General features: G+C 36.8%; 1 protein-coding gene and 1 pseudogene across 8 annotated transcripts in view; one reads left to right on the top strand and one right to left on the bottom strand.

Annotated features, from left to right (window-relative positions):
- Nucleotides 1–23,197, top strand: part of LOC105488529 (intraflagellar transport 80) — a 186,634-nt gene that overhangs the window by 100,811 nt on the left and 62,626 nt on the right. The window lies entirely within an intron of this gene.
- On the bottom strand, nucleotides 10,693–16,365 carry LOC139360807 (large ribosomal subunit protein eL33 pseudogene; annotated as a pseudogene).

Below are 23,197 nucleotides of genomic sequence, written 5' to 3'. Positions count from 1 at the left end.
GAGGAGATAATACAGAAAAGATAGATGGACTAAAGTGTTTGCCATGCAACAGAATCCAGATTTCAGTCTTTTAAAATCTAATTCTGTTTTGTGGAGCCTCCTTTGGGGTTGCTGTGGGGTAGAAGAGAGGTGAGGGAGTTGAGCCCCTGATCTCTCTCACTACCTGCAACCAGAGCAGCTCCGGTTATACTGTTTGAGCATCTAGTATAAGATTTTCTTTGAACAGCTGAAACAGTGAAGTTGGAAATTGAGTACATTAGTCAGTAGAGAGCCATGGATGGTGTGTAGTAACATGGTAGTATTCAAATGTTGGAAATACTGCTTTGAGGTCAAAGGAACAGTGATTTGAGAGAAGGAATAGAATAAACAAAGGTGAAGAATCATGGTTTATTAGAAAAATTAAAAGTTTAGTATGGCCACAATAGTTTGGAGTTTATCTTATGGGCAATGATGAGTCACTGATCTATTTTAGATAGTTACCTTATTAGATTTGGCATTTTTGGGGAAGCATACTCTAAGATCATCATAGAGGACAGATTAGAGTAGAGGTACACTAGAGGCAGGATGGCTAATTAGGAGCTGTTGTAGTACAAGAAAATGATGACGTTGGCCTGAATAATAGGGAAGTAGCAGTGGAGATGGAAAGAAATAGACAGGTTCAGGAGATAAATCCTTGCTGTATAAGTAGAAAGAGACAAGAATAATTACCTGAGTTTCCATTCCTTACTGTCTGGTTGTTCGCCTGAGGATAATGCCCTTTCATGATGTAATGCCCTGTTCAATCATTACAACAGTAAACCAAGTTACCTAAATTTCAGCATTCATAAGTATCATCTGGGTATTGCAAAAATACACATTATTAGGTACTATTTGCAATATGGAGAATCAAAATCTCAGAGAATGAGGCTCTGTGAAGTGGTATTTTTAGGAAGTTTCCAAGTTGTCTTTATGCAGGTTGTCCTCAGAGGGCACTTGAAGGAAGACTTAGTGAGATGCTTGATAATTCCTTTTGAGTTCTGAAATGGGCAATGCTTACTCTACTGCAGAAAAAATACCTTGAATTTTACTGCAGTAAACTATAATGCAGGTGATACCAAAAGAGAATAGTATAACAGAAAAAATTACATTTCTTAAAAATCTCAGGTAATTTATTCTTCTGACTCATTCTAAGCATCTTCTTCATTTAAAATTACTGTTGGGGGTCAGGCGCGGTGGCTTACGCCTGTAATCCCAGCACTTTGGGAGGCAGAGGTGGGCAGATCACGAGGTCAGGAGATTGAGACCATCCTGGCTAACATAGTGAAACCCCATCTCTACTAAAAATACAGAAGCAGAATTAGCCAGGCATGGTGGCAGGTGCCTGTAGTCCCAGCTACTCGGGAGACTGAGGCAGGAGAATGGCATGAACCCGGGAGGCAGAGCTTGCGGTGAGCCAAGATTGTGCCACTGTACTCCAGCCTGGGTGACAGAGCGAGACTCCATCTCAAAAAAAAAAAAAAAATTACTGTTGGGTTATGTCTGCCACTTTGCTGTGGCAACAATGTTGACAGTATATGAATCATATGTGTGATGATATTATCTCTTAATGTTCTAGACTGATTCTTTTAGAATAACTAGTTGTAAATACTATTCAAACACTTAACTTTCATTAATTGAATTATCGATTTTTTTTTGGTTTCATTTTCTGCCTTGTATATTTCCACAAAAGTATTTGGAATTCATTTATGCAATCATTTCTTTTCTTTTTGCAAGGTTTGTATTAACCCTGTAATATATCCTTTTATACAGTTATCATTTAGATTTTTATGAGTTACTTAATATTTAGATTTTTATGAGTTACTTAATGTGTTATTTATGTGTGTATGTATATCTATACTAAATATATTTATTTGTTTGATTCTTTCTGGAGGATATTTTGATGTTTTATATAAAAAACCCAAGAAATAAACATATACTTCAACCCAGCAATTCCAGTTTTAGGATTTATCCTAAGGTAATAATAAGATAAAGAATGCTTAGTGGAGCATTATTTATAATTTAACAAATGAAAAGCAATATAAAACTCTTAACAGTAAGATATTATTTAACTTAATTATGGAATATAATTCTTACAATGAATTATTATACAGTTATTAAAAATGATCATTACTTTTATAATACCATGAAAATGTTTTAAAATATATGACCACAAGAAAAAAATAGTTACAAACTTTATGCATAGGGTGATCTTATTAGTATATATCAGTATAAATGAACAGAAAAATAGTCTGACATGATATAATAAATTTTAACAATGGTTATGTCTGGAGTTTGTTGATTTAGTCATAGGTGGTGATAGGTGAGTTTTCTTCTCTTTTGCATATCTACATTTTCAAAATGTACATTTTTTAAATCTACATTTTCAAATAAAATGTACAGTTTTTGAAAAGGGAAAAAATAGCTTTATCCTTTCTTTTGTTTAGTTTTCCCTAGATTCTCTAATCATGTAATTCAGCCTTCTTTCTCTTTTTAAAAAATGTTGTTTTTTTGAAGTTATCCAATTTATTTTAGAAATATGTATTAGTTAAAACATGGGAAACTATTCTTAAGGTGACATGCATTTTTTTTTTTTTTTTTTGAGATGGAGTCTCGCTCTGTCGCCAGGCTGGAGTGCAGTGGCATGATCTTGGCTCACTGCAATTTCCACTTCCCGGATTCAAGCGATTCTCCTGCCCCAGCCTCCCAAGTAGCTGAGATAACATGTGTGTGTCACTACGCCCAGCTAATTTTTGTATTTTTAGTAGAGGCAAGGTTTCCCCATGTTGGCCAGGATGATCTCGATCTCTTGACCTCGTGATCCACCTGCCTTGGCCTCCCGAAGTGCTGGGATTACAGGCGTGAGCCACCGCATCCGGCCTGCTGATATACATCTTTATTGGGGAATAATTCTACTCACTAAGATATAAATGCTATGAGCATTTTGAGTTTAATAAAAGTATGTAAATACTTTCTGCATGTCTTTTTTTTTTTTTGAGACAGAGTCTTGCTCTGTCGCCCAGGCTGGAGTGCAGTGGCGCTGTCTCAACTCACAACAATCTCTGCCTCCCAGGTTCAATTGATTCTTGTGCCTCAGCCTCCTGAGTAGCTGGGACTACAGGCATGCACCACTACTCCCAGCTAATTTGTATTTTTAGTAGAGACGGAGTTTCACCATATTGCCCAGGCTGGTCTTGAACTCCTGAGCTCAAGTGATCCATCTGTCTTGGCCTCCCAAAGTGCTAGGATTATAGGCATGAGCCACCATGCCCAGCCTCTGCATATCTTTTTTAAGAATGCCAAGCAGACATTGCCTTTATAGAGTTTAAAGACATATGTTAAATAATTAATTATAAACTCAGTTATTTAATTACAGTTGTAATAAATTTTAAAAACAGGAACAGGCTGCTCTTAGTAATAAGAACTAATATGTCTGGAGGGTCAAAGCAGGTTAGTGTGATGAAAGGGAAGAAGGGCAGCGCTTATTGAGACTCTTTACCTTTTCTTCTTACCAAGTAAGTAGATATGGTAACTGCTGGTGTCAACTTAGAGTAAGTTTACCCAACTTACTCTTAATGGTGTCAATTTAGACCTGAAAATTTAAGTCAGCTGGTGTCAGCTGCTTTTCTCACACAATGTTTTCTCTTTCGGAAAAAAACTTGCCAAGGCTTCTTTTAAAAAGTACATGTTTTCGGCCGGGCGCGGTGGCTCAAGCCTGTAATCCCAGCACTTTGGGAGGCCAAGACGGGCGGATCACGAGGTCAGGAGATCGAGACCATCCTGGCTAACACGGTGAAACCCCGTCTCTACTAAAAAAAAAATACAAAAAACTAGCCGGGCGAGGTGGCGAGCGCCTGTAGTCCCAGCTACTCGGGAGGCTGAGGCAGGAGAATGGCGTAAACCCAGGAGGCGGAGCTTGCAGTGAGCAGAGGTCCGGCCACCGCACTCCAGCCTGGGTGACAGAGCGAGACTCCGTCTCAAAAAAAAAAAAAAAAAAGTACATGTTTTCTTGAATCTGGAAATGTTACCCTTAAATGTAGCCCCTTGTTTCTTTTTGTTTCTCTCGTAATCTGTAACTTAAAGTGGCATAATGAATGTATGTCTAAATAATGTAATCATTTATCCAGGGCCAGATTTTGTGAAATAATTTCAATATCAAATATATAAAAATCTAATCTTCAGAAATGATCTATACTCTAGCATTTTCCACAAATTTATCAAATTTCTATTTAGTGTTTGAGAGCTCTTCACAAACTTTTAGTTGAGGTGCAGTGTTCCTTTTCTTTTTTTTCTTTTTGAGAGGTAGTCTAGCTCTGTCACCCATGCTGGAGTGCCGTGGCGCGATCTCGGCTCACTGCCATCTCTGCCTCCCGGGTTCAAGCAATTCTCCTGCCTCAGCCTCCCAAGTAGCTGGGATTATAGGTGCCTGCCACAGCGCCCAGCTAATTTTTGTAGTTTTTATTAGAGACGGGGTTTTGCCATGTTGTCCAGACTAGTCTCAAACTCCTGACCTCAGGTCATCTGCTTGCCTCGGCCTCCCAAAGTGCTGGGATTACAGGTGTGAGCCACTGTGCCCGGCCCTGTTCTCTTCTTTCAACCATTGACTCCTCTCAAGTTTCTGGCTTTTTTAAAAAAACAAATTTATCAGGATACAATTTGTATGTGACACATTTTACCCATTTAAAATGTGCAACTCAGTGTTTTCTACTATATTCATAGGGTTGTGCAACCATTACCAAACTCTAATTTTAGAACATTTTCCTTTCCTCTAAAAGGAGTTGTGTACGCATTAACTGTCAATCCCTATTTTTCCCTACTCCACTCCTAGTCCCTGGCAACCACTAATCTACTTTTTTTCTATGAATTTGTCAACTTTGGACATTTCATATAAATGAAATAATACATTATGTGGCCTTTTGTGACGGCTTCTTTCAGTTAGCGTGTTTTCAAGATTCATCCATGTATCCAGTACTTTATTCTTTTTTTATAGACAAATAATATTTCATCATATGTTTATAACACATTTTGTTTGTTTATTAATCAGTTAATGGACATTTAGTGGTTTCAAAATTTGGTTATTAGAAATAATGCTGCTATGACTATGTGAACACATGTTTTTATTTTTGTGTGGACGTGTTTTAATTTTTCTTGAGTGTATACTTAGAAGTAAAATTGCTACGATAAGTGTAACCCTATGTTTAACTCTTTGAGGACCTGCCAAATTGTTTTCCAAAGTGGCTGTCTGCCTACTTTTGATTGCTGTCCAGTCTTCAAATACTTGTATTTTGTCTGGAGTGCATAGGTGTTATCTGTTCTTTACATATCAGAAGTTTATTTTAAATAATTGAACATGAGTTTGTAAAAATTAGCTTTGCACATTTCAGAGCTATGCTAAACTACTGCGGTGATTCTCAAGGTGGAGTGGAGTGGGAAAGCTACCTGTTTGAATTTCATTGTTCAAGAAATAATCCAGAAAAATAGCCAAAAGGCATAAATAGTTCATAGACAAATATAGATGGCCAATAAAAACATGAAAGGATGTTCAATTTAACTAATAAATAAATATAAAATAAAGAAGTAAATAAATAAAATAATATATTTTACCCAATAAGTTGAAAAGATTAATAATGACCTAAAACCCTCAGTTTCAGTTGAGCAGGAAGGAATTGAGCTCCTTCGTTTATACAGTATTAGTGGAAATATGAGTGATTTGACTTTTTGAAGGGTAGTTTGATAATACATATCCAAATGTCAGACGCACATATCCCTTGACTCAGGAATCTCTCTTCTAGGAATTTTCTTTTTTTTTCTTTTTTTTTTTTTTTTTTTGAGACGGAGTCTAGCTCTGTTGCCCAAGCTGGAGTGCAGTGGCCGGATCTCAGCTCACTGCAAGCCCCACCTCCCGGGTTCACGCCATTCTCCTGCCTCAGCCTCCCGAGTAGCTGGGAGTACAGGCGCCCGCCACCTCGCCCGGCTAATTTTTTTTGTATTTAGTAGAGACGGGGTTTCACCGTGTTAGCCAGGATGGTCTCGATCTCCTGAACTCATGATCCGCCCGTCTCGGCCTCCCAAAGTGCTGGGATTACAGGCTTGAGCCACCGCGCCCGGCCTAGGAATTTTCTTTAACGAGATCATTGCATAAGTACACAAAGATATATGCATATCAGTTTTCATCACAGTATTAATAGTGAAAAGTAAAAAATATCCATGAGCAGGAGACTGATTGGTTATTATTCTATATACCTAAAGTGCAGTACCCTCAACTCATTAAAAATGGAGAAGAAGGATCATGTTTAATTATCTGGAAAGATATTTGTGATGTTATTTAGTAAAAAGACTGGGTTATAGGATAGCATGCTATTCTATGATTTTTCTTTAAAAATAGCTTTATTGGCCAGGCATGGTGGCTCATGCCTGTAATCAATCCCAGCACTTTGGGAGGCCGAGACGGGTGGATCACGAGGTCAGGAGATCAAGACCATCCTGGATAACACAGTGAAACCCCGTCTCTACTAAAAAATACAAAAAAACTAGCCGGGCGTGGTGGCGGGTGCCTGTAGTCCCAGCTACTCGGGAGGCTGAGACAGGAGAATGGCGTTAAACCCGGGAGGGGGAGCTTGCAGTGATCTGAGATCAGACCACTGCACTCTAGCCTGGGCAACAGAGCAAGACTCTGTCTCAAAAAAAAAAAAAATAAAAATAAAAAATATAAAGAATAAGGGCTTTGGAGGGTCCTCACATATACTGAGGGATCTAGAATGTAACATACATGCCCAGGGCCAGACACATGCTCAGAAAAGACCAGAGGATGTGAGGCTTGTATCACTGGAAAATCTTTCATCTATGAACAAACAAGGAGTGAAAGCTAAAGTAGAGTTGTAGGTGGTCTGGCTATGTATTAAAGGAGTGCCTAGGTCAGAGCCAATTGGCAAAGAGTGGGAGAGTATTTTTTTTCTTTCTTTTTGGCTCTGTCTGGCTGACCACTGAGATAACAGAATGGAGACTTCAGTAACCACACACAAAAAGCAGTCTGCAAAAATAGTTTGGAAAAGTCAGTAAATAGACAGATAACTGAGCCCTCAACAAGCAACAACACAAGCCTTGTTGGGGAGAGATTCTGATTTCCTGAATTACCACATTATGATATTAAAAACATCCAATTTTCTACAAAAAATTACAAGGCATACAAGAAGCAGGAAATTACAGCCCATTCACAGGGAAAGAGATTAATAGAAACCATACCTGAGAGTGCCCAGCATTGGACTTATTACACAAATACTTTATTTTTTTCAAAGTTTTATTGTTAATTGACAAATAGTAATTGTTTATATTTATGAGGTACAGGTACAATGTGCTGTTTTGATATATGTATACATCGTGGAAGGATTATATCAAACTAATTAACATGTCTATCACCTTACATAACATTTTTTGTAGTGATAACATTTAAAATCTTCTGTTTTAGCAATTTTGAAATTTACAACACTTTGTTATTATTATTAACCATGCTATGCAATAGATTTTGAAAACTTTCTGTCTTGTCTAACTGAAACTTTATACCCTTTAATCATCATTTCCCCATTCCCCACTACGCACCACCTTGTAGCCACTATTCTACTCTCTACTTTTATAGATTTGATTTTTTTATTTAACTTTAGTTTTTGTAGATACACAGTAGGTGCAGATATTTATGGCGTATATGACATGTTTTGATGCAGCATGCAATGTATAATAATCATATCGCAGAGAATGGGGTATCCATTCCCTCAAGCATTTATCTTTTGTGTTACAAACAATCCAGTCATACTCCTCTAGTTATTTTTAAATATGCAATTAAATTATTGACTATAGTCACTCTGTTGTACTATCAAATAATAGTAGATCTTGTTCTTTCTGATTTTTAAAATACGTGTTAACTATTCCCACCCGCTCTCCTGCCCGAACCCATGACCCTTCCCAGCCTCTGATAACCATCCTTCTTTTTGTTTTTTCTGAGGCAGAGTCTTGCACTGTCACCAAGTCTGGAGTGCAATGGAGCAATCTTGGCCCACTGCAACCTCTGCCTCCTGGGTTCAAGCAATTCTCCTTCCTCAACCTCCTGAGTAGCTAGGAATACAGGTGCCTGCCACCACGTCTGGCTGATTTTTGTACTTTTTTTTTTAGTAGAGACTGGATTTCACCCATGTTGGTCAGGCTGGTCTCGAACTCTTGACCTCAAGTGATCCACCCACCTTGGCCTCCCAAAGTGCTGGGATTACAGGTGTCATCCTTCTACTCCCTATCTTCATGAGTTCAATTGTTTTGATTTTAAATCCACAAATAAGTGAGAACATGTGATATTTGTCTTTCTGCACCTGGCTTATTTCACTTAACATAGTGATCTCTATTTCGATATATGTTATTGCAAATAACAGGATCTCATTCATTTTTGTGGCTGAATAGTACTCCATTGTGTATATGTACCACATTTTCTTTATCTATTCATCTGTTGATGGACACTTAAGTTGCTTCCATATCTTGCCCATTGTGAACAGAGCTGCAACAAACATGGAGATAGCTCTTCGATATATTGATTCTTTTCTTTTAGGTATATACCTAGCTGTGGGATTGCTTGGTTATATGGTAACTCTATTTTTAGTTTTTTGAGGAACCTCTAAACTGTTCTCCAAAGTGGTTGTACAAATTTACATTCTCACCAGCGGTGTATGAGTGTTCCCTTCCCTCCACATCCTCACCAGCATTTGTTATTGCCTGTCTTTTAGGTATAAGCCATTTTAACTGCAGTGAGATGATATGTCATTGTAGTTTTGATTTGCATTTCTCTGATGCTCAGTGATATTGAGCACCTTTTCATATACCCATTTGCCATTTGTGTGACTTCTTTTGAGAAATGTCTATTCACACCTTTTGCCCAATTTTTTATCAGATTATTAAATTTTTTTCCTGTGGAGTTGTTGGGTCTCCTTATGTATTCTGGTTACTAATCCTTTGTCAGATGGGTAGTTTGCAGATATCTTCTCCAATTCTGTGAGTTGTGTGTTCACTTTGTTGATTGTCTCCTCTGCTGTACAGAAGCTTTTTTAACTTGATGTGATCCCATTTGTCCATTTTTGCTTTGGTTGCTTGTACTTGTGGAGTATTACTCAAGAAATTTTTGCCCAAGCCAACGTCCTGGAGATTTTTCCCAATGCTTTCTTGTAGTATTTTCATAGTTTGGGTCTTCAATTTAAGACTTTAATCCATTTTGACTTGATTTTTGTATATGGTGAGAGATAGGGGTCTAGTTTCATTCTTCTGCATATAGATACCCAGTCTTCTCAGCATAATTTATTGAAGAGACTGGACAAAGACTTTAAATCAGTGATCTTAAATATGCTCAAAGAGCCAAAGGAAAACAGATCACAGTCTGAACAAATAGAAAATACCAGTAAAAGGATAGAAATTATACAAAAGGAATATTATGGGAATTCTGGAATTGGGAAAAAGCAAAGGGTAAAAGAAGGGTACATACCCCCAGAAATGCAAAATGTGTTGTCTCTTTAGCAATGAGTTTTATGCAGATAAAAATTACAATGTTATGCCATTCCCATTCATCAGAAAATGGGAAAATGGGGCTCTTTGTGGAACATTGATAGGAACATTAACTGGCACAGCTTTTCTCAAGGATGATTTGGTAAAATCTGTCAAGAGCTTTGAAACTTTTGACATAGCTATTACTTCAGGGAAGTATAAAAGTGCATTGCATATTAATTTGCTCATTTATTTTCATATTTATCAATTCTTTTACAAACATTTATTGAGAGTCTGTTAGATGCCAGGCACTTGCCCTAGTTGTCAAATAAAATCCATAAATAAATTCTGTGTTGTTGAAAGGTTTTATTCCATCGGATGAAAGACTATAAACAAGCAAAAGTAACATATTTTAAACGGTAATGAGTGCTATAAAAATTAAGCTGGGCAAAGGAGATGGCATTATTTTAAGTGAGATGATCAGGGAACATAAAAACAAATATAGAAACTAAATGTACGTTACTGGATGGTAAGTAAAATAAATATGGTACAAATGAATTACCTTTGGGATAAAAATTAAAAGTCATAGTACCATAATGTTTTCTATATTACATGATAAATTTTATTTTTACCTTTGATTTTTAAGAAATGCTTGATTCCAATTGTAAGGGCACAGATGTTCAAATTAACATAGTTATTATAAATAAATAAATTATACAATATATTAATGAATTATGCTGTATTAAACAATAGTGTCCAAGGGGAAAGATCTAAATATATGAAGTACTTGGCCTCATTTTTAATTAGCTGACATTGTTGCTTTTATTTATCAGCAGGTGGTGCTATTGCTTGTGTAAGAGATACTTTTTGTGATTCTCATTTTCTCTGTCCTTGAATATTCGGTTAGGCATTATAATAAAAAGGTATCTACCTGTTCATCTTTTCAATTAAAATAATTGCAATGACTTACCATCTGCAGTAACTGCTCCTAAACATCAGTTAATGTGCCCTAAATGAATGTAAGAAACTTTGCATCTATTTTCTCTTCCACTTAAACTTACTTTGTAAATGTACAATTTTATGAATTGAATTTCTTGAACTTGGCCAAAGTTTATGCTTTTTTTCCCCCCAAGAACACAAATCCACTTTTATTTACTTTTCGTTAGCTTAAATCCTTGAGGGGTACAGCATCACACAGATTCTGTGTCCAGTGGCCTTAGCAGGAAGATTTCTTTGGATTTTGGCACAAACCATGCTACTGTTTCCATGGGCCCAAATTATCTTTCCACGGATTACTCTAGTTTGTTTGGTTTGCCACCAGGAGTCACTATGTTGTTCTTTGTTTTATATACATAAGCATATCTCTTGCCCAAATAGAATTCAGTTTCATCTCTAGCATAAACATCTTCAACTTCAGGAAGAGCTGTGTACTCCCTTTGGTTCTGGAGACCCCACTTAGAGCAAGCAAACATGATCTTGTACCACAGCCTTCCAACCTATTTCCCTTTTAGACATCCTGTTCCCTGCAGGCCTCCACAGGCTCCAAGATGGCAGAAAGAGCGAAAGATTATCCTTTTGAGGATCCTTTCAATGTAATATATTTATACAGGAATAGTAAAGATAAGGGTGAGGTTGACATTGAGGAGATACTTTTAAAAGTCTCTATAGTCAAGTCATGTTTTTTAGTTTAAATATTTATTTCCCTGTTGAGAAATAACCTGCATGCCTAAGCAATTTGACAGAATACAGAAGGAAAAAAATAGTCTCTTCGCTCAAAGGAATGTATCATTTTTTGATCTATCAATACTTTATAAAACGTTCTGAATTGTTATTCCCTATATTGTGCTGTTTAACATGATTGCTTATTTTGTTTTAATGTAAGAGTAGCATTAGTATGTTTGTAGAGCCTGGAGTCAAGGCTCCAGCGGTGAATTTACAAAGTCAAAGGCCTCTTCTTGGTCTTTACATTTCTCATCTACAAAATAAATTGTCTAAGCTAAATGATTACCTCTCTCTTTTCAACTCCACGATTCTATGATACCTTTTCTATGGGCATTGGACATCCTGCTTGCTTCTTCTTATAAGTATTAGTGTATTGATTGTTTCTTTGTTTTTTAATATGAAGTTATTATATAGGAAGAGGCAACACTGCAGCCTTTTCTCACTGCCGGAAGTGAGAAAAACACAAGCAGTGCTGGAGAAGTATGGCTGATCTTATGACTTCAAACTTACTCTATGTTTTCTTTTAGTTGAAGAAAGTAGAAGAAACCATTAAGTAAAAAGGAGATTTGGTTATAAGGATACAGGGATATCTTCTAGAAGCCAGGGAAAGGATATAGCCAGACCTCAGGAAACAGGAACTGGAGTGCTAGGAGAACACAGAAAGTGCCTGTTTTCTTTGTGTCTTTTGTCGCTTCTGTCTGTATATCCAGGTCCTTTTTTTCTATTCCAGTGGATTGACCTTTTTTACCCCCCTCAGTTTATGTGCTGGGAAGTGTTAACAACTTCAGTGTTAACAACTCTGAAGTATACGTTTTTTTATTTGAGAGAGCAGTCAGACTGAGACAAGATTCTTAATTCCAATTTTAAGCACTCCCTCAGGGAAGGGATCACTGACTCAGCTTAGGTTTGGTACACATGCCTGGTCTAATGAGTTGTGTCTAGGCAGGTTGGGGTAAGTGTACCTATTTTGGTTATTTTTTTCTTTTTAAAAGAAAAAAAGAAGTTATTTTTTTCTTTTCTTATTTTTTTCTTTTTAAAAGCAACTTCTTCAATAACTTAAAATGTTTTCTTTTGGGTATCTTTAATAATCCAGTGCCACATGCCAAGTTCCTACCACCACTTGGTGGCAACGTGGTCACATAGTCAAAATACTGTTTAGGTTTTTTTTTTTTTTTAAATCATTGTTAATAAGTCCTTGAAAGCCAAAACCACAAATCGCAAACTACATTTAAAAAGTGGTAAGACTTTAGGAGGCCAAGGCAGGCAGATTGAGCCCAGTTCAAGATCAGCCTGGGCAACATGGTGAGACCCCCATCTCTACAAAAAATACCAAAAAAGCATTAGCCAGGTGTGGTGGCAAGTGCCTGTAGTTGTAGCTACTCACGAGGCTGAAGTGGGAGGATTGCCTGAGCCCAGGAGATTGAGGCTGCAGTAAGCTATGATCGCGCCACTGCACTCTAGCATGGTGACAGAGTGAGAACCTGTCTCAAAAAAAAAAAAGAAAAAAAAGTAGTAAAAATATCATTTTATGTGTTTATGCTCATATCTAAATATGAATCTTTAGAAAAAAAGGAATATGCTTTTACAATCCCCAAATTAACTGCTATGTTCTTCCTAATGTAACTTAATGACTGGCTGAATAATGGGCCTCCGAAGATATCCATGTGCTAATCTCCAGAACCTTCGAATATGTTACTGAATATGGCAAAAGGAACGTTGCAGATGTGATTAAGGGTAGGGACCTCTAGATGGTAAATTATCCTGGATTATCCAGTCATCCAATATAATCACATTAATTCTTAAAAGCAGAGAACCTTTCCTAGCTGGGGGTTAGTGGACGAAGAAGGACAGATTCAAAGTAAGAGCAGCTCCACCTGCTGTTGCTGGCTTTAAAGGCGAAGGAAGTGGACTGCAAACCAAGGAATGCAGGTGGCCTCTAGAAGCTATGAATGGCCAGCAAGGAAATGGGGACCTCAGTCATACAACTGCAAGAAACAGTTCTGCCCACAATCTGAATGATCAAGGAAATGGACCTTCTCCCAGAGCCTCCAGAAAGGAATGCAGCTCTGTTAGCACCTTGATTTTAGCTCAGTGAAACTCATGTTGGGTTTTTGACTTAGAGAACTGCAAGATAATCAATTTATGTTTTTCTAAGCCTCTACATTTGTGGTAATTTGTTACAGCAGTAATAGAACACTGCAGATATACCTGCAAAGATATAAACTATATCTTTGTAACTGCATTTTAGGGCCAATGTTAGCAATGAGTCATGTAGGTAGTAGATAACTTGGGAAGGATTTCACCTTCTTACTGATAAAAAAATTCCCTCACTAGCTTTATTGCTTTAAGAAATTGTTTCTTAAAATATAATAGTATCATGGGAGTAACACATTAAACTTATTTTTATTAGGTCCTTTTCTAAGTAACTTGGCTAGCTGAGAGCAGACTTCAGAGCATGTGAAGAGAGGTATAGAATATTTTTGCCCAGGAGATGGCCCTTTATGGAGAGATTTTGGCTAGTTGTAGAACACCCTCAAGGTACTGGATATGTGAGGAAATGCCAGTGATATTTGCCCAGAGCTAAAAACCAAATTGGTCAGCCTCACACTTTTTCAAGACTGCCCTACCTTCAGACAAAGTTGTTGCTTAAAAGAAAATTGGCCTAAGGGAAAAATAGAATGCAAAAAGAAGTTTTAAACTCTTTTATAATCATGTGTTTGTGGTATTAATAGTGTTATTCTGAGTATCTATATTGGTGTCTTAAGAATCGGGATTTTTAGGGGCCGGGGGTGGCGGCCCATGCCTGTAATCCCAGCACTTTGGGAAGCTGAGGTGGGTGGATCACCTGAGGTCAGGAGTTTGAGACCAGCCTGGCCAACATGGCAAAACCCCATCTCTACTAAAAATACAGAAATTATCCAGGTGTGGTGACGGGTGCCTATAGTCCCAGCTACTCAGGAGGCTGAGGCAGGAGAACCTGGGAGGCAAAGGTTGCAGTGAGCCAAGATTGTGCCACTGCACTCAAGCCTGGGTGACAGAGCAAGACTCCGTCTCAAAAAAAGAAAAAAGAAAGAATTGGGATTTTTTTTTTTGCCGAACCGAGTTTGACAAATCAGCCTGAAAAACATAGTGAATTGAAACTCTATCTCAAAAAAAAAAAAAAAAAAAAAAAAAAAGAATTAGGATTTTTCCAGCTAATTAAAGGAGATCCTGAGGTAAGATTGGAGAGGGTAAGTAGAAATCCGATAGTTCCTGGATTGGAATGGAAAGCATTAGAGTTTGTTTTTTATGTTGAAAAAATTACCTATTTCTGTCCACTAAAAAGACCTAGAAAAGCAATGATCAACTCAGTAATAGTATCTAAGCACTTGTGGGCATTCTTTAAATAATATTTTCCACATTTTTATAACATGAACCAGTGCTCCACTGAGAATTCCCCGTGTAAGTCAGGAAATCTAAAATATGAATCTGGATATTTTATCATACTAGGAAACAAGGTAAATGTCTAAAAAAAAAAAGCTGTAAGAGTCTGTCAAGAAGACTAAAAAAAAAAAAAAAAAAACACCCAAGTTGAAAGAGATCTGACTGGCTAAAAGTGAGGCAATTTGAAATGGGCACAGTAGCTCACGCCTGTAATCCCAGCACTTTGGGATGCCGAGGCGGGCGGATCACAAGGTCAGTAGATCAAGACCAGCCTGGCCAATGTGGTGAAGCCCCGTCTCTACTAAAAATACAAAAATTAGCTGGGCGTGGTGGCAGGTGCCTGTAGTCCCAGCTACTCTGGAGGCTGAGGCAGGAGAATTGCTTGAAGCCAGGAGGCAGAGGTTGCAGTAAGCCGAGATCGTGCCACTGCATTCCAGCCTGGGCGACAGAGCGAGACTCTGTCTCAAAAAAAAAAAAAAAAAATTGAGCCAATTTGAGCATTCTATTTATTGAAACACATCAAAGGTGTATATACCAACTGCTATAACGAACCGCTATTTACCCATTACTCAACTTCCAACAATTATCAACTAATAACATATCTCATCTGTACCACCACCCACTTAGGCAAATCCCTGGCATCCTATCATTCTGTCACCAAATATTTTAAACACAAAGTCTATTGTTAACCTAACCTCAATACCATTATTAAATCTGAAAACAATTAACAGCAATTTTTAAGTATCATCAAGTATCTGGTCACTATTCAAATTTATATTTTTGAAAAGTGATACAATTATGTACCACATAATAACATTTTGGTCAGTGACAGACTGCATGCATGACAGTGGTCCCATAAGATTATAATGGAGTTGAAAAATTCCTATTGCCTAGTGATGCCATAGCCATCCTAGTATCATAGTACAACACATTACTTATGTGTTTGTGTTGATGCTTGTGTAAACATACCACTGCGCTGTCAGCCATATTAAAGTACAGCATGTACAATTATGTACAGTACGTAATACTTGGTAATGATAATAGATGACTGTGGTACTGGTTTATATATTTCTTATATTATCCTTTTTATTGTTATTTTAGTGTGTACTCCAATTTAAAAAAGAAGTTAACTGTAATACAGCCTCACATAGGTCCTTCAGGAGGTATTGCAGAAGAAGACATTGTTATCATAAGGAATGACAGCTTCATGCATGCTATTGCCCCTGAAGACCTTTCATTGGGCAAGGTGTAGAGGTGGAAGACAGTGGTATTAATGATTCTGACCCTGTGTAGGCCTACGCTAATGTGTGTGTTTATATCTTAGTTTTTAACAAGAAAGTTTAAAAAGTAAAAAACAAAACAAAAAATTTTAAAGATAGAAAAAAACATAAAGAATAAGGATATAAAGAAAATATATTTTTACAGCTGTCCCAACATGTTTTATTTTAAGCTTAGTGTTACTACAAGAGTCAAAAAGTTTAAAAAATTAAGAGGTTTATAAAGCAAAAAAGTTATAGTAAGCTGAAGTTAATTTGTTATTGAAGAAAGAAAAATACTTTTCAATGAATTTAGTAGCCTAAGTATACAGTGTTTATAAAATTGATAGTAGTATGCAGTAGTGTTTCAGGCCTTCACATTCACTCACCATTCACTCTCTGACTCACCCAGAACAACTTCCAAGCCTGCAAGCTCCATTCGTGTAAGTGTCATATACAGGTATACCATTTTTTATGTTTTAATGCTGTATTTTATTATACCTTTTTTTGTGTTTAGGTATGTTTAGGTCTACTACTATCATTGTGTGACAGTTTCCTATAGTATTCAGTACAGTAAGGCGCTTGATAGGTTTGTAGCCTAGGAGCAACAGGCTATACCATATAGTCTAGGTGCTATATTATCTATATTTGTGTAAGTACACACTACGATGTTCACATGATGAAATCGCCTAATAGCCCATTTCTCAGAATGCATCCCCTTCATTAAGCAACACATGATGGCAACTAACTGGAAATAATAAAGAATTTATCCTGCCTTTGATATATATACCCCAGGGTAACCAAATAGGTGATGAGAAGATACTTCTTTTTCTAAAACTATTGCAGTTAGTAAGTGAAGAAAAGATTAGAAGATTACCCATTTTGCAACCCTACTGAATTAGTAGATGTAGGCAATGATCGTCATTTACTAAAAGCGTAAGAAGAGAGGCAACAGATGTTAATTGCTTCCTACTGGAAGTACATGTCATTACTCTTATTCATGTAATGCTGTCCCAGCATCCATTTTGTTGTCTTGTCCCTGACTTTTGACCCATCTATTTTGAGATAGTCTCCATCTAGTTAGCATTTTATCCTCTAGATAGATAAGGCCCCGTACCCTGAACTGTTTGATCACCTTCTACTTTTAAGTGTTAGGAACCTGATAATGTAATCCCCAAGTTCCTGTGCTTATCATTGTGCTCCCTCCAATCAACCCCACCTAGGGGTCGCCAGGGGAAACCCACCTAGGTAACACCCTGCACACCAATAAAAGCTTCCACCCGAAGGTCTCACTCTGTCTCTCTTGCTCCCCATCTGCTGGTCGAGCGTTCATGTTCTTGATAACACCCCACACCTTCCCATTGGCTCTGCCTTCTCGCTTAGACCTATGAGTAGTAAACCTAATCTTTCCATGAATGTTCCTCACTGTGCCACACAAAACCTAACTTAAATACCTCACTAAACAAATTGCAACAGTATACAACATCACCTATGAAGTTTTCTTGCCAAAAATATGGAACCTGAATCTGATCAAGACTCTAAATCTAACTACTAATTTACAGGAAATAAAGGGGACAGAGGAAATGTTAAATAACACCATGAGAATGCAGAAGCCAAAATCCAGACTGGGAAATTTTATAGGACATACGACCCAGTTTCTTCAACAACCACAAAATTACAAAGGGAGGTCAGGCATGGTGGCTTATGCCTGTAATCCCAGCACTTTTGGAGGCCAAAGCAGGAGGATCACTTGAGCTCAAGAGTTCAAAAGCAGCCTGTACAACATAAACCTCATCTCTACTAAAAATAAAAATCCCGATGTCTTGGCATGCACCTGTGGTTCCAGCTACTCAGGATGCTGAGGTGGGAGGATCACTTGAGCCTGGAGATTGAGGCTAGAGTAAGCTATTGCATCACTGTACTCCAGCATGGATGAAAGAGCAAGACATTGTCTCAAAAAAAAAAAAAAAAAAAAAAATTTACAAGGGTAAAAAGATGTGGAAGGAGAATATATAGATCTTACCCATCAAACATAGTGGTTGTACCTTATTTGCATCTTGATTGACACAAACTGGAAACAAATTGGAAAAAAAATGGCAATTGGGAAATTTTGAACAGTGACTTAATGATGGTATTGAAGTTGGGTTTAAAAAGCCTTTTGTCTTTTTAGTGATATATAGTAGTTCCTCCTTGTCTGTGGCTTTGCTTTCATGATTTTTCGGTTACCTATAGGCAACCATGATCTGAAAATATTAAAGGGAAATTCTAGAAATAAAAAATGCATAAGTTTTATATTGCACACTGTTCTGAGCAGCATGATGAAATCTCAAGCCATCCTACTTCGTTTTCCCAGGACATGAGTCATCCCTTTGTCCAGTATATCCACTCTGTATACACTACCCACCCATAAGTTACTTAGTAGCTGGCTTAGTTGTCAGATCAACTGTCACAGTATTTCAGGGCGTGTGTTCAAGTAACCCTTAGTTTTCTTAATAATGGCCCCAAAGCACAAGAGTAAGGATGCTAGCAATTCAGTGTGCCACAGAGAATCCATAAAGTGCTTCCTTTAAGTGAAAAGGTGAAAGTTCTCAATTAGAAAAAGATGGTATGCCGAGGTTACTAACATCTATGGTAAAAATGAATCTTCTATCCATGAAATTGTGAAGGAGGAAAAACAAATCTGTTCATAGTGTTATATAGACAGTACAGAACTATCTGTGGTTTCAGGCCTCCACTGGGGGTCTTGGAACCTATCCCTGTGGATAAGAAGGGACTACTATGTGCTGAAATATTTATTGATGAAATGATATGATAGGGATTTGCTTTAAATAATCTGGGTCATGGAGAAGTGGATGGTGGTACAGAGGAGATGAGAATTAGCCATTAGTTGATAATTGTTGGAAACTGGGTAACAGGTAAATGGGGGTCTATTATGCCAGTCATTCTCAAAGTGTGGTCACTGGCCCAGTAGCTTCAGGACCCTCTGGGAGCTTGTTAGAAATGCAAATTTTTTGACCCCAGCCCACATCCACTAAATCAGACACTCTGGGGTCGGGCCCAGGAATCCATTTTAACAATCCTTCTAGGTAACTCTGATGCACACTAAAGTTTGAAAACCACTGCTTTGTATTATTATTCCTACTTAAGTTTATGTTTGAAATTCAAAGAAATAAAAAGTGCAAAAGAAAAAAATTAGTTTATGAATATAACAAGCCAAATGTACACATACCTAGGAGAAGCTGGTTTAGACGCTAAGACAAGGTTGTATAATTGTCTTAATAGTTAGCAGATGAGTTGGTAAGGTACTGTCAGAGAGCCAGCTGCTAATGATAAACTAAATTACAAATTTTGCTCTTCTCTTGAAACAATGGCTCTTTATTAAAATCACCTAGAGAACTTTTAAACACACATCCAGACCTACCCCCAGGAGATTCTGGATTTAATTGGTTGGATCAGAGCTAGGGTTTTGGCTCTCTTTTTTAAAAGTTTCTAAGATGATAATAATGTGCAGCTAGCATTGATAACAAGTATCCTAACTTTATGTGCATAAGAATTATCTCAAGAGCTTGTTAAAAGCTTCCTGTCTCTCCTCTCCAGAGATTCAGATTCAATAGCTTGGGGTAGGGTCCATGAATTTACATTTCTAATAAGCTCACACGTGATATAGATGCTGCTGGCTTGCACACTTTAAGTAACATCTTAAAGTAAGAGATAGTCTGGTCAAAGAAAACGATAAGATAAGTAACAGTATAGGGGAGAAAAAGTATGTCTCTTCCCATCTTAGGTTTATGGATGAGGACCCTATAAATAACGAAAGACAGATTAACAACAACAAAAAAAAGCATACAATTTTATTTAATACAAACTTTACATAACATGGAAGCCTTCAGAAATGAAGACCCGCCCCCCCGACCCCCACTCCAAGAAACAGGGAAACCTGTGTATTTTTATGCTTAGGTTTTATTACAAATGAACTGTCATACAAAAGTATGATTGGACAGAGAGGTTATGATCTAATGCTAAAAAACTGGGGGAAATGTAGCAAAGCCTTTCTGTTCAGATTATTCCTCTCTGCATCCCTGTGTCTTTAGAGATAAGGATGTTCCTTTCTTCCCAGTACAGGGAAGGTACTGACCTGCCTTGGGAGAGGGGTGAAAGAAGGTTAGAGAATGACGTTCCTGCTTCTACTGTGTTCTCTAGGTCAAACATTTTGGATTTTGGAGTATTTTGGCTTTTGAATTTTTCAGATTAGGAATGCTCAACCTGTATAACAATATCGTGATAGTAAAGTTAAATTAAATTCTTACATTAAAAATTTTTTAATTTACAATTTAAAAATTATTTTAAATGTAAGCATTAAAAATTAAAATTTCATCACCAAGGTATTAAGCCCAGTACCCATTAATGATAACAAACCCCCATGATACAAGGTTACCTATATAACAAACCTGTACATGTACCCCGAACTCAAAATAAAAGATTAAAAAATAAAATTATTTCTCTCTGTTTTAGATTAGTAATAAAACAATATAATCGAAACTTCATCAGCAGAGAATAAGTCTTTAATAGTTACTAAAATTGGGGAGACATACTGGAACTATTCCAAAAATTAAAAAGGAGACACTCCTCCCCAACTCATTCTATGAGGTCCGCATCATCCTGATACCAAAACCTGGCAGAGATATGACAAAAAAAGAAAACTTCAGACCAATATCTTCGATGAACATCAATGCAATAATCCTCAACAAAATACTGGCAAAGTGAATCCAGTAGCACATCAAAAAGCTTATCCACCATGATCAAGTAGGCTTCATCCCCAGATGCAAGGCTGATTCAACATACACGAATCAATAAATGTGATTCATTACATAAACAGAACTGAAGACAAAAACCACACGATTATCTCAGATGCAGAAAAGGCTTCCGATAAAATTCAACATCCGTTCATGTTAAAAACTCTCAATAAACTAGGTGTTGAAAGAATACCTCAAAATAAGAGCCATATATGACAAACTTACAGCCAATATCACACTGAAAGGGCAAAAGCTGGAAGCATTCACCTTGAAAACCGGCACAGAACAAGGATGCCCTCTCTCACCACTCCTATTCAATACAATATTGGAAGTTCTGGCCAGAGCAATCAGGCAAGGAAAAAAAAAATAAGGGTACTCAGATAGGAAGAGAGGAAGTCAAACTATCCCTGTTTGCAGATGATATGATCCCATTATATATCTAGAAAACCCTGTCATCTCAGCCCAAAAGCTTCTTAAGTTGATAATCAACTTCAGCCGAGTCTCAGGATACAAAATCAATGTGCAAAAATCACTAGCATTCCTATACACCAACAACAGACAAGCAGAGAGCCAAATCACAAATGAACTCCCATTCACAACTGTCACAAAAAGAGTAAAGTACCTAGCCAAAATACTCCAAAATCCAAAACTTTTTGAGCACCAACATGATGCCACCAGTAGAAAATTCCAACACTTGACCTCATGTGACAGGCCACAACCAAAACATCTGCAAAACTTTGTTTCATGCACAAAATTATAAGAAATATATGTATAATTGCCTTTATGCTATGTATAAGAAATATATATATAATTACCTTTATGCTATGTGTATAACATATATATGAAACATAAATGAATTTTGTGTTTAGATTTGGGTCTCATTCTCAATATATCTTCTTATGAATATGCAAATATTTCAAAATCTGAAGAAATCCAAAATTTGCTTCTGGCCCCCATGCATTTCAGGTAAAGGATACTCAATCTGTATTCCTTGAGATGTGTTTTCAGGGATAAGTTGCATGTTGCAGATTTTATTTTTGTTGGTTCGTGTGGACTGTAAAGGAAATCAGTTGAATATGGGATGATGATATACTATTATCTAAACATTTCATTTTCTCCTCTTAGGATCATGCATCTGTAAGTTCTTAGATAAATACTTCTGTTTAATTTTAGTAAGACATTTCTTTCTGGCTGATTTGGTTCTTCCAGTGTTTTAAAACCATACTTTAAATTCGGTAGTCCTCCCTTTTTCACAGTTTCTTTTTCTGTGAGTTCAGTTACCCTCTGTCAACTGCAGTCCGAAATGGAATTTCCAGACATAGAGATCACACTCACGTAACTTCTACTATAGTATATTTTTATAATTGTTCTATTGTATTATTAGACATTGTTAATCTCTTACTTTCCCTAATTTATAAATTAAACTTCAACATAGGTGTGTATATATAGACAAAAACATAGGATGCATAGGGTTTAGTACTATCCATAGTGTCAGGCTTCCACTGGGGATCCTGGGACTTATCCCCATGGTTAAGGAAGGAGTGTTATATGAATGTATGATTTTAAAATAGAAATTAAACTAAGATCTCTGTTTCTTCTACACCATGAGGATAGACTAGATTTAGAAAGAGAGATATGCCATAAGCCTATATGTTAATAAATCAAGACTCGTTTGTCATTACCAACCACTTTTAATCTTTATGTAAAATAGTATTCATGTAGTGTTTCATAATTCTTTTTTGTCAAACACAAATGAATTAATTTCATTTTATCGCCCAAAGCAGGTTATTAGTATCTTTGAAGTTCCCAGTCTTACAGTTATTTTCAAAAGATGACTTCAAACATTATACGTATTCTTTTTTTAATTGATTCTTCTTAATTTTTGAAAAGGAAGTTTCTAGTATTTTCATACTGCTGATGAAGCAAAGGTTATGGTTTGTTCATTATCTTCTCCTTGATAACTTTATTATTAGGCCTTTACTGAAGCCATTAAAGCAACAGTTAGTGGCTCTAAAGCTGGAGGGTGGGGAGAGTTGTAAAAGAGTGTCAGCAAGGGGTCAAAGAGCCTTTCAGTATGTTTTTGTTATGTATGAACTTTTATTAGGAATTTTAAATTCTTGTTTTGTAATAGTATCAATTAGTAAATCTTTATATTTTTCCATTCCCCCAGATTTGTTGTCAAAGTGAGCCTGTAGCTAATAATGAGTATTTCTGGAAAAAAAAAAAAAGTAAAACAAACAAACAAATTATATCTATCTATCTATCTATCTATCTATCTATCTATCTATCTATCTATCTATATCCAGCCAAGAGCAACAACAACAACAAAATCAAGACTGTGATTATACGCTGTAAGGCTGGAGAAATGGAAAGAGAATATGTATATAAGTTTAGTCAAATTAATCATCCTAGCAAATAACATATGTTGCATCTGAAAAATGAAACAAGTGCATATAATACCATGTATTAAAAAGTTTG

This window comes from Macaca nemestrina, chromosome 2, assembly GCF_043159975.1.
Source record: "Macaca nemestrina isolate mMacNem1 chromosome 2, mMacNem.hap1, whole genome shotgun sequence".
Lineage (NCBI taxonomy): Eukaryota > Metazoa > Chordata > Mammalia > Primates > Cercopithecidae > Macaca > Macaca nemestrina.
This window is presented reverse-complemented; position numbering and strand designations above follow the sequence as displayed.